The sequence below is a fragment of the Excalfactoria chinensis genome, chromosome Z, assembly GCF_039878825.1.
Source record: "Excalfactoria chinensis isolate bCotChi1 chromosome Z, bCotChi1.hap2, whole genome shotgun sequence".
NCBI classification, from domain to species: domain Eukaryota; kingdom Metazoa; phylum Chordata; class Aves; order Galliformes; family Phasianidae; genus Excalfactoria; species Excalfactoria chinensis.
Window position 1 is genome coordinate 30,434,683 of NC_092857.1, and position 15,683 is coordinate 30,450,365.

Here is a 15,683-nt window from a genome sequence, read left to right on the forward strand (position 1 = left end):
AAAGTCCCACAGTTCCACTGTGGCTCAAGCAGGGTCAGCCACAGTGCATTGCTCAGAGCTCTGTCCAGTTGGATATGGGCATTTATTATGAATATTCTGCGGAGTATCCAAAGATGGAGACTCCACAGCCTCTCCAAGCAACCTGGTCTGGTGTTCAAATGTTCTCACAGAAAATACACTTTCTTAAATTTAAATGGAATTTTCTGTATTTCAACTGGTGCCCATTGTCTTCTGTCCAATCTCTGCATGAAACAGAAAAGATACTGGCTCCATCTTTTTTTACACTCACATCAGTTACTTATGCACTTTGATAAGATCTCCTCCCAAGCCTTTATTTTCTTGAGCATAAGATCTCCCTGTTTTCTCAGCCTCTTCAGTCTCCAAGCCCTTTATCCTTTGAGCAGACCTTTACTGAACTGCACATGTCCGTGGCTCTCATGTACTGTGGGGTCCAGCAGTGGAAAGAGCACCCAGATGTGTCTCATCAGTGCTGAGTAGAGAAGGAAGATTGCTTCCCTTCACCTGTTGCCAGTACTCTGCCAAATGCAGACACAGATACTGTTGGCCTTCCTTGCCACGAGGACACATTTCTGCCTCATACCCCACTTATTATTGACCAGAATTCCCAGCATCTTTCCTGACATACTGCTTTCCAGTCAGCCGGCTCTGTGCTGGTGCATGAGAATATTCTTCCCAGAGTGTAGGACCTAGCTTTTCTCTTTCATGGGCTTCCTGAGCTTCCTGTCAGCCCATATCTCCAGCTTGTTGAGGTTCTTCTGAATGGCAGCACAGCCATCTGGTATACCCACAATTCCTCCCACTTTTCTAACTAATTAACAAAATTGTGAATAAACTTGCTATTATCAATCTTTTCTTGTTATCACTGTCTGACACAAAATTAGATAGTGAGACTCAATGGTAGATATCATATCTTTAATAAAGAGAATTATTAGAACAAATATACTCTGAACACTTATGTTTTGAAACATTAACTCTCAAACTACAGCAGAAATCTTTCTTTTATGGCTCTGTTCTGTCAACATTTGATATTGTAGTCTAAATGTAATTTTCCTGCCATGTCTATTCAAAATCTGTCACAATGTGCCAGCATGCTGTGACAATCCAATGGCTGGTACTGTGTGCTATGGCTACAGCAACCTTGGTTCAAATCTGACTTGCAGCAGGAGGGAAACATCCGTTTTTACACTTACTTTTCAACAGCTTTTAAAATAAATACATAACTTTGAATGTCCTTTCACCACATTTTCCTCATCACTATGCAGAGCTCTGAAAATGAAAAGATTTGCACTCCCATGGCATTGTACATTTGGACAAAGACATTGGCCAAACAACACAGTGAATGATTTCCCCTCTGGACTGCTACTGCCAAAAGGAGCAGTAATATTTTCTGTCCCCGTAATATCTGTGTCAGTCTTCTCTGCACACTTTTCAGTCAGCTGTGCTGGTTTTGAAGTGGGAGATGCCCAGGTGTGCCACAAAAGCACAGGTACACACATGAGGAGGCCTGCACCACCACCTGCCAAGCTGTAACCATGCTGTGCAAAGTAACGCTGCTTGCATAGCTCTACCAGAGGGGACAGCAGGCATGACACAGTGGTCACTATCCTCTGCCGGTTGCAATATGTCTCCTTTTGTGTGATTTCAAGCTGTTGATGCTGAAGTTACATACTAATGTGATTATATTTTCACTGAGTTCACTCTGACAGGTTTTTTTCAATATATCACTTTTCTCTCTGCCAACAGAGATATTATTTCTTTCTATGATTTGTCCCCAGAGATGACTCAAAATAATAATAATAATAATAACAATTTAAAAAAAAAATCAGGAAAAGAGCAAAGCAGGCATAAAATTATATGCAATTAATTTCTTTGTTGTGAGAAGATTTTGTATCTTTCTTATAGGGATGGTGTACATAAAGGGCCATTAATCAAAAGCGGTGAATAGGAGTCATCATGAGTCATCATGTTTAGATCTGAAATTTGGTTAAAGACAAGCAAACTACTCCTGGGAAAGCAGAGTAATTATTCTGGAGGGAGGATGATGTAGCTGGGAGGATTCTGCAAAGAAAGGAAAAGTTCAGACATGATTCTCTGTCTAACCGGTGTTCACTCACCATCCTTAAGCTGCCTTGTGGGTGCTGCTGTTCAATGGGACAGGGGTGTTAGAAACTGGTGGCCTTCCAGTCTGGGATTGGTGAGATGAGGAAGTTAGCTGGGACATACAAGGAAACAATTTTTAGGAAACATTCCCACGTGCTTATGGACAGGCACTTTCTTATTGAGAGAACACAGCTTTACTACATAGAAGATGATAAAAAATGTATGTGTGAACAAATTGTATGACTAATTCTGATTTCATCATTAGATATCTACGTGTTTTGCTCAATGATGTAAAAGCTATTTTTTTCCCAAATGATTTCTTCATCCCTAGGCACACAGACTGACTACAAGTTTAAAGAAACAGTAGGGAAATTAAAAAATGGAGAAGCCAACAAGTATTTGTTTATGGGAAAGGACTGTTTATAAGAGTTGAGAGTGGGATCTCAAAAGCTCTCCTTAATGAAGAGTGTACATCCTTATGAGGTCAAACCCTATCCAGACATCCAGACATTGGCTTCCCAGCTCTTGGCAAAGTTTTTCTAGGTATTTGTCCAGGCTTCAGTGAGGAACAAAGACTATCTTAAAGCTATTAAGATGAAAAATAATTTCCTGTAAAGCAGGAGTCAGGTTAACTAACTGTTAAGACTAGTAAGGAATAGTTCATAGTATCATAGTATCATAGTATCGTGCGAGTTGGAAGGGACCTTAGAGATCATCGAGTCCAACTCCCGGGTTTCGAGCCCTCTGTGTAGCAAAGTGGCACTTCTACCCCTGCGCCACAGGGGGGATTCGAACCCGGGCCCTCCAGTGCCGCAGGCAGCAGCTTAAACCACTGCGCCACTGGGGGCACACAGTGTTAGTTCAGCCCAGTGAATTCATCTCTTAGTAAAGAGTAATGGGAAGGACAATATGGCAACAAAATAAAAGCAGTTCAGCTGCCGGTGGATCAAACTGAAATCTCTTTCCAAATTTAATTTCAATTTTTATGTCCCAGGAAGTCTTCTTTTTTTCTTTTCTTATGGAGTTCTTTTGTAATTATTTTCAAACCCGTTTCAGTTCTTTACATGAAACTTCAAACTGTGATTGAGAAGAGGATTTCTAATTATACACTAGTTTCCTTACACCGTTGCTTCAGCTAAAAAATAAATTCTAACTTTTCCTTCCCAAATCTAACAGTAAAACACTAATTTACTCCATGTGGTTTTCATACAAATGCCTTCATGGTTATATCATAAAGAAGTTATATTCTCTGTGCCAATACAAAGGTCAGTACACCTTCTCGCCTTCAGCAGCACAGTGAAAAATGGCAGCAGTGCAGATCTCAGTGTAACTACATTCTAAAAATATATGCCAGATTTTCCTGAAGAGTTTAGATAGGCCTTCCACTCCAAAAAAACTTGGAGAGTTTTAGAGTTCTGGAGAGAAAAATAAGTCTTGTCAGAGACTGAATAGACTGTTCTTTTTTTAAGGAGTGAATCAGGACCTTGGGAGCTCCAAATCTAACCTGCAAATGCTGGGATCCAGAAGAAAGAAGTGACAAGAAATGATGCAGTGGCCATATTGTTGGCTCCATACATAATTCAAGCGCAAAAGGTGATGGCAGACAACGGTTTAGCAGCACAGTTACAGTGACCAGATTACTGCTACAGAAAATATCTGCCCTACTAACAAGGCACATCAACACTCTTCTTCCATTCTCAAAGATTTTAATGACGCCATGTTGTGGGATCCCTTTGACAAAGAAATTCCTTTCAAAGAATATCACAATGCCATTTGAGTCATTTTTGGCATAGAGAAACCATACGCAACACTTTATATAAGAGCATAGGAAAAAGATTTGAAACATTAAGCACAGGAATTACACTCACAAAGCTTTTTAAAAGAGACTTCCATCAGATGTGTTCAGTTCTAACCCGAATAACCAGTTTTAAGCTAGTGAAATTCCAGACAAAGTGGACACATTTATAAAATCTTTTTAAGAAAAGATAGGAAATTTGGAATTCAAGAGGTATAAAGTCACAGAGAAAACAAAAACAGGGCAATATATAACATTGTTTATACTTGGTTTGGACATTTGGTTGCCATGAGACTTGTGCTGAAAGCTTCATCTAGCAGAAAACCAGGCCCAGCTCAGTAGTTTGAAACGCAGTGCAGAAAGCTGTGGGATTCAAGCATGAGCCAAAGCTTAACCCAAAGTGGTACAAATTGAAAGGTTCAGAAATTGACCACAGCCTTCACATGTGTTCCAGTACAGCTGTTTATGAGTATGACTGACTGCTGGAGCTTTACAAGGAAGAAGCCACACAGTTTTACTTAGAGAGCAGGAAATGTTTTCTTTCAAGAAACACTGAAGATGCATTGTGGGGAAAACTACAGAACTGCAGCATCGGGCATTGTTTATGCAGTTGTGTTTACTTCTTCCCTGCCAAATTTTCTCCAATTACTACCCATCTAGTAATAGTACCCAGTAAACTCAGAGCTGAATTTCCAGAGGTAAAATCATCCCACCTGTGAAATTAATTCCTGACATTCTTTGCTAAAGCGCAACCAGCTATTCAAGCTATCAGGAGTTCTCTTTACCACAGAAGATCTCCTTTCAAAGAGTCTTCTTGACCAGAGCCCTTTGAAAGGATTTCACAGGGGACCCATAAAAGTTTTAATATGAGCTGCAGTCTTGTAAAGAGAATGAAAAACAGAATTAATTTGATTTGATGACTGCAGATTCAAAACAGCCACTGCTTTCTATCCTGTTCAACACCTGATATGAACATCAGACAGCATACAAGCAGCTCTGCTGCACTCAATAACAAAGGGAGAAGAAAAGAAATAACCTTCAGGTTCAGCTAATCTTTCAGTAATTTTTAAGTCTCCCTGTTCAGCATTGCCTCCTTAAGAACTAGGCTTTTTTCTTCATAGCTCAAAAACACCTGCAGCAGCTTTTAAAAAATAATGTTGAGACACAGTAACAAGAAAGAAATATCTCCCTGGGCACATCCTTTAAAATGCAGTGCCAGAATGTGTATTAGGTAGACTATGGATATGAAAATAAACACAAATATGTCTTGAAGTATTTTCATTCTATGCAGAACACGCCATGCACAAGAACAGTAGTAGGCACAAACCCTAAAGAGCTGCAGAGAAAGACATGCACTTTCTGCCTTGTTTTTAATATATTGTTAATCTTTTCCCACCAGATAGATCAGCTTGCTTCACAAAGCCAGAGAAGGCTGCAGAAGTAAAATCTTCTCTTTGGACTTCAAGGAAATAAAAGCAAAATGCCACAGTGTTTCAGGAATAGATTTTTTCTAAAACCGAATCCTTTCCAATTCTTTTAATCTCACATTATTAAATCAGAGTTTCCAACTCAAAACGTGCTATCTGGACATGCTTGCTAGGAATCAGGGCATGCACACTGCAGAAACATGCAGGTAATTCTTTGTATAGTTGAAGGTTCTAAATCAGTGACAGGATTAAACCTCTGTTTCCTAATCTGCAATGCTGATATCCTTACAAATTGTTTTGCTCTAAAGTTTTTGTTTTATTTTCCCCAAGGAGGTAGGAAAATTCATCAGTATTTTTTCAGGAAATGGGATGCAGAAAGCCATGTGCATTAGCATGAAGTTGAGTTTGAATTTTGATTCTCTTGTGAAGGGAACAAGTAATTGGAGGTGTAATTGGTAAGAAAAATCTACTAACCTACCTACATCATTCTTGCTATCAGTTTGTAGTGCTACCATTGAGCTCAGAGCATGGTTATCAGTATCAACACAAGAAAAGCAGAGCAAGGTTTCAATTAATTCATCACAAAACACCAAAATGAAAATCTGAATTACTGAGTATAGAGAAGCATGTATCAAGGAGCTTTGAGGTCAAGCAGGGATGAACGTTGAGTGCTTTGCCTCAGCATGATGTGTAAGCAGAGCAGAATTTCAGGCTCTACAGTGCTGTGATTTAAGTTCAAGGACTCCATTCACAAGAATGCTTCAAAGAATATATGTACCTGTGAGGAGTTACTCTACTGTCTGTTTATAAAATGTAACAGAGCAGACCACAAAACTGGGAGACAGGAACAAGGACAGAATTTGAAAGATGATCCTTCTTGCCTTTACATTAGAGCATGTTGTTACATTGCTTTCTTTTGGGAAATCAGTCACATCCACTTTGTCAATCAAACCAAGAAATGGAGAGCAAATTGCTTACATTCCTAAAAGGCTGAGTGATATTGAGACAAGAAGTCTGAGGCCAACCAGAGGAATACCAACCAGTGCCCTAAAAACACAGCAGCAAGAGCTGCCTTGAGCCTGGGGAAGTCAGAAGATGTTGAGAGTCACCAACGTACTACACCCAAACTGGGGCACCAGAGTTTGCAACTGCCAGAGGGGAGTTGCCCTCCAAAGCTACAGAGCTTCTGTTTTTTTTTCCTGTTATCGCTGCAAAGAATGTTGTTTCATTTCCTCACCAGGTGCGAGTGCAAGGAAAGATCATCCTCAGTTCCAGAGAGACATGCCCCTGTCGTTCATGAGCTGTGAGAGCTGGCCTGTTGTGGAAGCTTGAGGCCAGCTCAGCCTGGTTGAGACATCGACCATTATGCAAAGAATTGACATAAGTCCCATCAAATGTGAACGCAACAGCAAGAGAAAAACTGTTCTTGATTTTGTCTTATAAAATTAAAGAAACAATTACCAGAAACTCCATTCAGTGGCATGCAAATAATCTGATAAACTCCATAATAAGGGGCTTTTATTAATCCAGTTATTACCAGCTATGTAATTTTCTTGTCATATTGTCATTATGACACAAATTGCCTTTAGTTACAGTAAATTGATAAAATCTATGTGGTTTTAGAAATCTTCATTCTGAGAACCTGAGCCCATGTTCCTCAGTGATGTCAAGCAGATAAGGAAATCCAAAAGGAAAGGCTGGAATCAATGTCAGATGATGGCACCTCTCATCTGTCACCAGCACAAGCCTTCTAAAAGCAGCCCTGCCTAGGGAAGTGGGATTTCCATATCTGTCAATGACCTATTTCCAAAAAATTCAGGCTTTTGTATTAGCATACAAATCTAACAAAGGTGAAAACCAAACGGCCTTAATTGCTCAGGCCAGATCTTAAATATCTGCACTTAACAGAAATTACACACTCACCGTGCTGCTGTATTTATCACAATATCCATCAACTTTTAAATTAAAAAAATAAATAAGACTAAAAATCACACTTGGCAACAGGATTACTGAGCTAGTATTTGTGTCACGTAAATATTTCAGCAAAACATTCCCGTAAAAGCTTAAGTCTCCTCTTACTTTTGCTGTCTTAATATTTGTCATCACCGACAGGTAATTTTTGATAGGCAGCCTGCAATTACAGCTCTCCAAAAGATACCCTTCAGTTTGCCGTGACTCGGATTTGAACCGAGGTTGCTGCGGCCACAACGCAGAGTACTAACCACTATACGATCACGGCAAGCTATCAGAACACTGCACAAATCCTCTACTTCGCCTTAGTGGTCCGTAAAATTTATACAAATGGTGCCACCTACAGTAGACACTAAGTTTTAGCAGCAGCAGTTTCTAGGTATTTTTACAAGCAATTAAACACTAGAGTCTTCTCAAAATTGCCTCCAGATATTTCTTTCCTTTCTATTAATTGTCCATGCTATCACAACTTCCCAGAGACGGGCTCAGGAACATTATGGAGCTATATATCCTTCTCTTGACACCCACATCTTTTCAGAGAACATGTTTTTCCAGTTTTATCAGTGGTAGGGAAAGCAAAGTCATGGCATCCCAGCTGATCCTCCTTGCACTGTGCTCAGAAAATAGCTGAGTGTGTTTTACACACCTTTTTTTAAAAGTTATTATTATATTTTTCACTCTTTGAGTTTTGGGTTTTCATTTTTGGGGGGTTTTTGGGGTTTTTTTGTCTAAAAAAAAATCTTACAAAATAAGTATTTTTTTATTCTGTTCAGAAGCAAGTTTTCTTGCTTCTTTTCTTCAGGATCAAATCTCTGGTTAAAAAAACAAACAAGCAAAAAAATCATGAGACCACCCTACCCCTAAAATAGCCACCAGCTTCATGCATGCAGGTCTGGAAGAAGGAAGACTTGAAGCAGATACCAACAACAGCTCTGTCCTCTCACTTTTCAAGGGCATTCTCTACCTATCAGGTCACTAGTCGATGCAAGGGGAATATTTCCCAATGTCTTCACTCCTAACTTTTTCACTGGCTGTTAGCACAGGCAGGGGACAAGCCTCAATCTGCTCATCTGTGTCTCAGCTGTGTCCCCTCAGCATCACAGCATGGAGTTCAGGCCCTTTGACTCCACAGTGAATTGGCCTTGTAGTGGTAACACTTTTGGAAAATAAATAAATAAATGAATGAATGAATGAATAAATAAATAAATAAATAAATAAATAATCATGCTCAGTAAATCTGAGGATGACACAAAACTCAGAGGAGCGGCTGACCCACTAGAGGGCCATGCATCCACCCAGAGAGACCTCGGCAGGCTGGGGATGTGGACCATCCCCCCTGACTGCAGTTGTAATAATCAGGAACAGAAAGGGAAACAAAATTACATTTAAATACACTGAGGCAGCCTAGCCTTCACAATGACTAGATTACAGAGAAGTCATGGTTGTCTCCACCAGATATATGTTTGCCATTTGGCTATGGCACTTTTCTTAGACAGATTCTGCACTGAATCATAGTGTCATAGATGATTTTGAACTTCATGTTAATCCATGTACAGGCTGAAAATACAATGAACATTCCTTAGAATTAAAGATCCAACTGGGATAGCTCTTCAGCAATTCATTAGACAGCTCTTTCAACAGCAAGTAGTTTTTCCTCCTATTACGACTGCAACTGTATCTTTTCAGAATGATCTCTACCCAAAATTTCCTAGCTGAAAGTAATTACCGAGGGAACACTATTTTTCTTTGAGTTCCAATGCAGCTATGCTTTAACACCTTTATTTATTTATTTATTTATTTTGCTCTGTGTACCCCTATAATCAGCCACAAGTGACTACGTAAATGTCCAGTATTTTCTAGCCAGTACCATATAATTGTTCTTAGTGAACAAATCACTTACAGACCTACAGTTTTGCTCCTTTCCATTTTTGTTTTCCCTTCCTCCAGTTTTCAAGTTCCTTTCTGATATCCAAAGGCCTAGATATAAAACTCAAGGTGTTCTTCTGTCAGAGCAAATAACTGCTTTCAGAAACAGTAAAATGCCAAAGCTGGTATAGCTGTGTCTTCAATTATATATACATACATAAACATAGACATTTATAACACAAAAGAGCAAATGACAGAGCTAAGATCCTCAAAGTAGGAAAATTCCATACCATCAACACAACTTACATCTAATCACAGCTTGTGTCTTACAACACAAGCTCTATGACAACAAAAAGAAAATTGGAGCCAGCTGGCAAGCTTCAGCCAGCAGAGCACTCAGGTTAGCAATGAAGCAAAGGAGATGTATCTATACTTCCAAATAGAAAACTTCCAAATTCTTGTAGTAAATGTAATTTCCTACCCTGTTCTCTGATGTTTCTGGTACGCAGCCCAAATTTGCGCTGGCATTTTATACTGCCAGTTTGTGGTTTGCAAGTGAATGTGTCATCTATTGTTCCTTAATTTTGTACTTCATGTCCTCTTGCAAAATTCTCAGTCCCACTGAGTATTCACAAGGATTGTATTCCACATACTTATGGCTGTGAGGTTTTCCTCTGAAATGAGTCTCGCTCATTAAAACTTCTGCGGGCTATTTAAAAAAACAAACAAAAAAACCAACAAAAACCAAAAACTGGGAAACTGAACTGGATAATCAAAATGAGCTGTGTTTCTTACCTGATGTGGAGCAATGAGAAAGTATTGATCTCTCCCTAATTTAGCTTCTGAACTTGTAAGCTGTCCTCAAGGTTCAGAGTTAATGTCCTGTGAGGGGAGAGTGAGTTCCCCGCGCCTCCAAAAATAGACACGAATAGGAAAGGTCTCAGGATGTTCTGTTACTGTCAAACACATGTTCTTCTTAACTATAAACAGCACGTAAGTGTGACTTCCCATTTAACATTCTGCTGTTGGTGAATTAGCTGAACTGCAAACAGCATCTGAGGGAAGTGTTTTTTCCTTTTTCTTGTTGGGTTTTTTTTTTCCACCTTAACACAGCAATACCTTCATTAAGGGCAGGAGTTTGCTGTGGGTGACCAAACGCTTGAATCTCACACTGGGAGGCTGGCTGTTAGGCAGTTCTCTAGTTCATTCAGCAGCATGCTCCTCTTCTAAACAGAAAGAAAATGCCTAGGATTTGCCAGTCCTTGCCCCTATGCTGCATTTTTACTTGTTCTTGATGATGTTTTTAGCTTCCTCGGTGGCAACATTCTCTGTGCACCTCCCGGTGAGTCTGCAGAACACACCCTTCTACTAAAGGGAGAAAACACATCTCCCACTCAGCTTAGGGACATGTGATCATCAGAGGATAATTAGATGGAGACAATAATGGAAAAGGCAGTTGAACAAATGAAACTTAGCTAAAACCTGAAAACTTTTTATCAGATTAACCGTTGTTAGATCAATCATACCTCGGTAGCAGTTTTCAGCTACACGCATGCGACCAGGCCAGTGTTTGATCCACCTGTTGATGGTGAGCGCTTTCTGGAAGCACCAAAAGAAGCACTAAGGTGGTAAAACTTTAGCCTTGCTGTGCTTGTGTTAAAGCAGAGCCCTCATGTCAGCCTGGGAGGTCATGCCTTCAGCTCTCAAATCCCAGGAGCTATTCCAAGGACAATATTCATAAGCTTTAAGGTATGCTGATCATTACAGCTCTTATCTTCCCCCTTCCCCCATCATCATGTGCTGAGTACAGCACATGACATCTCCCAAGATCCAGGGCACAGCCATCTCATAAATCTTTTTCTTATTACAGGCAGAGCAGCTTTGTATTTTTTCACCCTGAGCCACGAGCTTTTCTACACATGTACAGTGGGTAGCATGACAGTGCTGAAATAAAGAGCCTTGCAATCTGTGTGTGGGGATTTCCAACCTAAATTTACACATCCTCTTGGATCTCAACTGGTAGCACCACCCAGCCTAGCTGCCCTGGGCTGCAAGAAGCTGACTGTGTGTGAGCTGTGCTGCCTGAAGGGCAAAGCAGAAGCGCAGAGTCAGGGCAACCCATAGATCCTGCCGCACCTCAGAACACAGAGGCTGCTGCTTCTACCACAGACCACTCTGAGGGTGAAGATAAGCCTGTCACAGCAAAAGAGAGGGAGCAACAAAACTGAAGGCTGGCTAAGAAGGGAATAGAGAGTCATCAAGATTAGATTCAGGTACAAATCTATATGATTCTCAGAAAAAAAAAAAAAAAAAAAAAAAAAAAAAAAAAAAAAAAAAAAGCCAAGTAAAGCAGAATTCTCATTCAAGAAATTTGAACATAGTGGGCTTCCTCTTTTAGTGTGTACAGGGAGAGAATGTTCCCACATTTCAGATCCTCCCACTTGTTTAGTTAATGTCCATTCTTTTGACTGCAAATTCTTTTATCGTTCTTGCACATTACCATAGGGCTTACAACTATAGAAAAAAAATAAGTTTGTTTTAAAGTTTCCAAACAACCTAATTCCTAAAGTTCAATTTTGTTTAATTTTGATAAAAATCAACTCCAATTGCTGACAAGGAAACCAGAACAGTTTCCCTAATGCCTCTCCTTTTTCCAGATGTCTTGGAATGTGTGTTCACGCACTGCTACTCACTCTGTATTTCTCCCCCCTGACATCCTCTCTTTCCCCATAGCCCTTAATTGGTCCATGTACTTCATGTTGTGTATTAACACTTTCTCAGAGGATTACCCAAAATAAGAAGAACTGTGGGGAAGTTCAAAATATTGTATCAATTTAACTCACTTTATCATTGCATCAGATTTTGATATGGTTATTTTCCTCACACAAATGCATCTAAATGGATGGTTGCAGTGGTTTGTTGTGACACAGCAGTGGAGCATAATGTCAGCCCTGGATGGTACAAAGCCCTAGCAAATTCATGAAAGAAAGGGACAAAAAACAGGATAAAGTAGTTTATTTCCTCCTTGAAACCCTGATCAGTGAAGATATAAGTTAGTGTAGATGGGTAAAACTATTCCTGATGATGATAAACTTGGATAAATCTCAAGTCATTTGTCAAAGATAAATACCACAACCATAAACTGTAAACATTTTGACTCACTCAACCAGTTCAAATTATCTCTGAAAACATAGGCTACTGACTTCAGTACAGTGGACCACATATTTTGTCTTTTCCTACAATCAGCATCAACAATCTGTGTCCTCTGCTTTGCCTCATATGCTTTGATTTGACTTGAGACAGCCATGTTTGACTTTCAGAACGGATCCCACGCAGGGTTCCACTGCTGGATGATCCAGCAACACAATCCCAGGAATGGGACTCCACTACCACAGGCCAACAGCAGCACCATGCTCTACATGCCACAGCAGTGCCAAGGATGTGAATAGGGACAGGTGTTTCTGGTTACTCTCACCTGCAGCCACTCAGCTCCCTAGCAGAAACAGGGTTAGAGAACATGTTCTTGAGCCCTGCAGCTACACAAACATCTTAGAGTATTGTATTACTCAAATAAGATGTGCTGATTTAACAATGATCCCTCACTGAGGATCAGAAAATGGAAAGAAGAAAGAACACTATCCATTTGTCCAACAGAATTGCTGCCTAAAAATGATGTGTTTTTTTTTCAAGTTAATTTGATGGCTTTTTCAGATGTGGACATGTCCTACATTCCTCTGCAAAGATATCTTTTCTTCCCTCTTCTCTGCAACATCATCTTCCCCAGGGTTCTATATGCTTTATTTGCAGAGAAACGACAGCAAGTCAGCATGATATAAACTCCTGTTCCTCAAAGAACCATAAATAAATGATTGTCAGTTTTAATTAGTTGCCAGCTTGTTTTCTCCTTTTTTTTTTTTTTTTTTTTTTTTTTAACGTGTTACCCTAACCCTAAAATACACTCCTTAAAAGTTTTGTATATATATACATATATGTACATTACTCGTAATGGAAGAGTTATCTGTATTTTGGATGTCAAAAACATGTGATAAATCATCATCAGATTTTTAAGGATATATTGATTTGCAGCAGTGAAGGTGACCACAGTGAGTGTGAGCTCTTCCACAGTCATTCAGACCATTGTGGAGGAGCTGCTTCTTGACAATCTCAGCAACCATTTTGGCAACATGGCCGAAACCAAACACTCTCAACAGTCACTAAATGAGACCCCACAAATCAAAGACTGCTTCTAAAATTCAGCTATTATTTTTTATTAAATATTTTATGAACTAGAATTTAAGAACATTTCAAGGTTTGTCGTGTAATTATTTCATCTTATGATTCTGTCATAGGGCTGGAGGCAAAATACATAATTTAGAAAATAAATTTCCTGCAGCCTGGGTCATACACAGTTTTAAATTGTGCCATAAATCAGTCTTCCAAAATAGCAGTGTTTACTTTCAGCATTTCAGTTTTTATTTGGTAAAATAATTCCCTTCACTTAGAACAAGGAGTGGGATATTTTCCTCACTACATAATTTCACTGTTCTGCAGATGAAAAATAAAATTCGTAGCCTACAAGATTATTAAAAACACTAGTTAACATGTTAAGGAATGACTGAAGAGTTCCTAGGATTTTCTTATAGTTCTTACAGCACTTTGCTGACAAAAAGAAAGAAATTTACTCTCCAGTTCTCAAAGATAGTATCTTCTTGCACTTTAAAGCCACTTACATTATTTCTGTTCACAGAGCATCAAGATATCTTTTCTGAGCTTCTTCTCTCTCAAAAAACCACCAAAATTTATTTTCACATAACATAACCTCTAGGCTTACTTATGCCATGTTCAACTTTGAACATTTAAGCTCATTTTTAATATTGTTTGAAGATCAAACAAAGTTTAACCAATCAGTATTAGATACAGAGGATTTATCTGCAACCACACTATGCTGTTCCTTTAATACCTTTCAGCAACATAAGTGCTTACATCCTAATAGGTTTTTAGCTTAAGATCTAATCATCCACTCTTGAATTAAGATGCTTGAATGAAGCCAACTCATTTGGAACTAAGCACTTTAATGTCAACAGAGACATATGGTATTGAGACTGAATTACAAAGGATCTCTTCTGAGCCATCTATTACGGAAGCAGGACTAAGACCCCAGCATTATTATTAGTTTACTCATTTATTTGCTAGCAAATAATTGAGAGTAAGATCTTCTTAAGAAAGTGGAAATGGTCTAATAATTGCAATCTGATGGCATAGTACATTCCCGTGTGCACTGATTAAATCTCCCCCATCCATAATTTATGGCTCTGTGCTCATGTGTAAAATCCCCGTTAAACTGAAAGAAACAAAGTAGGCAATGCAACAGCCCCATCCCAGTGACTAATATCCTAAGTCATCAGCTATAACATCAAGTTATGTAGTATTTATTATGACTTCTAGACACTTCTTTGTCCTGGGTTATTCAAATCGAAATCACTGATAAAATACTTATTTTAACAAGGTGCTTATATCAACTTCTGTGGCAGTGACTAACAATGTCTACCAAGTATAAAGTTAAGAGCAGAGGTTTTGTCCTGAAGCCATTCCTCTGCCTCTGGTCTCAACATGCAACTGAGGAAAAATATGCTATAGTCCTCTTCTACAGTACTGGTGGGGAAAACATCCTTCCAGACACAACAAAAGGACACAACTAGAAAAATACAAAATAAGATTACCATGTATACATGAAGGTACATTTTCAAGACCCTAGTCAGTTTGGGTAGGGAAGTGTGAATAAATTAGATTCAATCAGTCAGTTTTTAAATGTTTATGAACTTCTAAATGTATTGCTGTGAAGAGGCTTTGCTTAAGTTTAATTGTGTTGCTGAGATAGAACACCATGTTTTGTTATAGTACCTACTAATCTTCTTACAGTTTCTGCAGTAACCTTACTACACAAGATAGTAAGGTTAGATAATAGGTTAAACTTTGCAAAGTTGCATTATCTTTTTCAGCCACACATTACTGAGGGCTTCAGCAGACAGTAACCATCTCTCTTAAGTAATCTCTATCATCTGCATAAATGCTTTCCTACTCTTAACTCAGTAAGGCTGCAGTGTGCAGCTCAAAAGGCAGCACTGCCTCCTTGGTGGCATCACGATAAAAACCTGCTAAATGTGATTTCAGAGGAAAAGAAGTGCAGTGCAGTTTCAGAAAGTTCATCAGTCACTCAGCCCCTGTGAAGGGCTGGACAAAATTTTCCTTCCTCCCAGAAGACTGCTCTTGAATTCTCTACCTAGGTCACACCTTAGATGCTTTTTCCAGAAATGTTTGGAACCAGACAAGTTAAAGAGACTTCCTGTGTTTCTCCTTATAGAGAATTTCCTGTAAAACTTGTTGACCAACAATGCTCTAAAGATGCTTTTTTGTGCTAATGAAAGTGCGCTGTTTTCCCAATAGCTGTAGAACTCCATTTGTGATGCTGGAATCTGTGTTATTAACTAGCAGGGAAGCAAAAA

At 39.1% G+C, this 15,683-nt stretch overlaps 1 non-coding gene across 1 annotated transcript; it reads right to left on the reverse strand.

The window, feature by feature from the left end:
* Positions 1–7,510: 7,510 nt before the first annotated feature.
* TRNAH-GUG (transfer RNA histidin (anticodon GUG)) lies at positions 7,511–7,582 on the reverse strand. The gene has a single exon. It is a non-coding gene; the product is annotated as a tRNA-His (tRNA).
* Between the last annotated feature and the right edge of the window lie 8,101 nt (positions 7,583–15,683).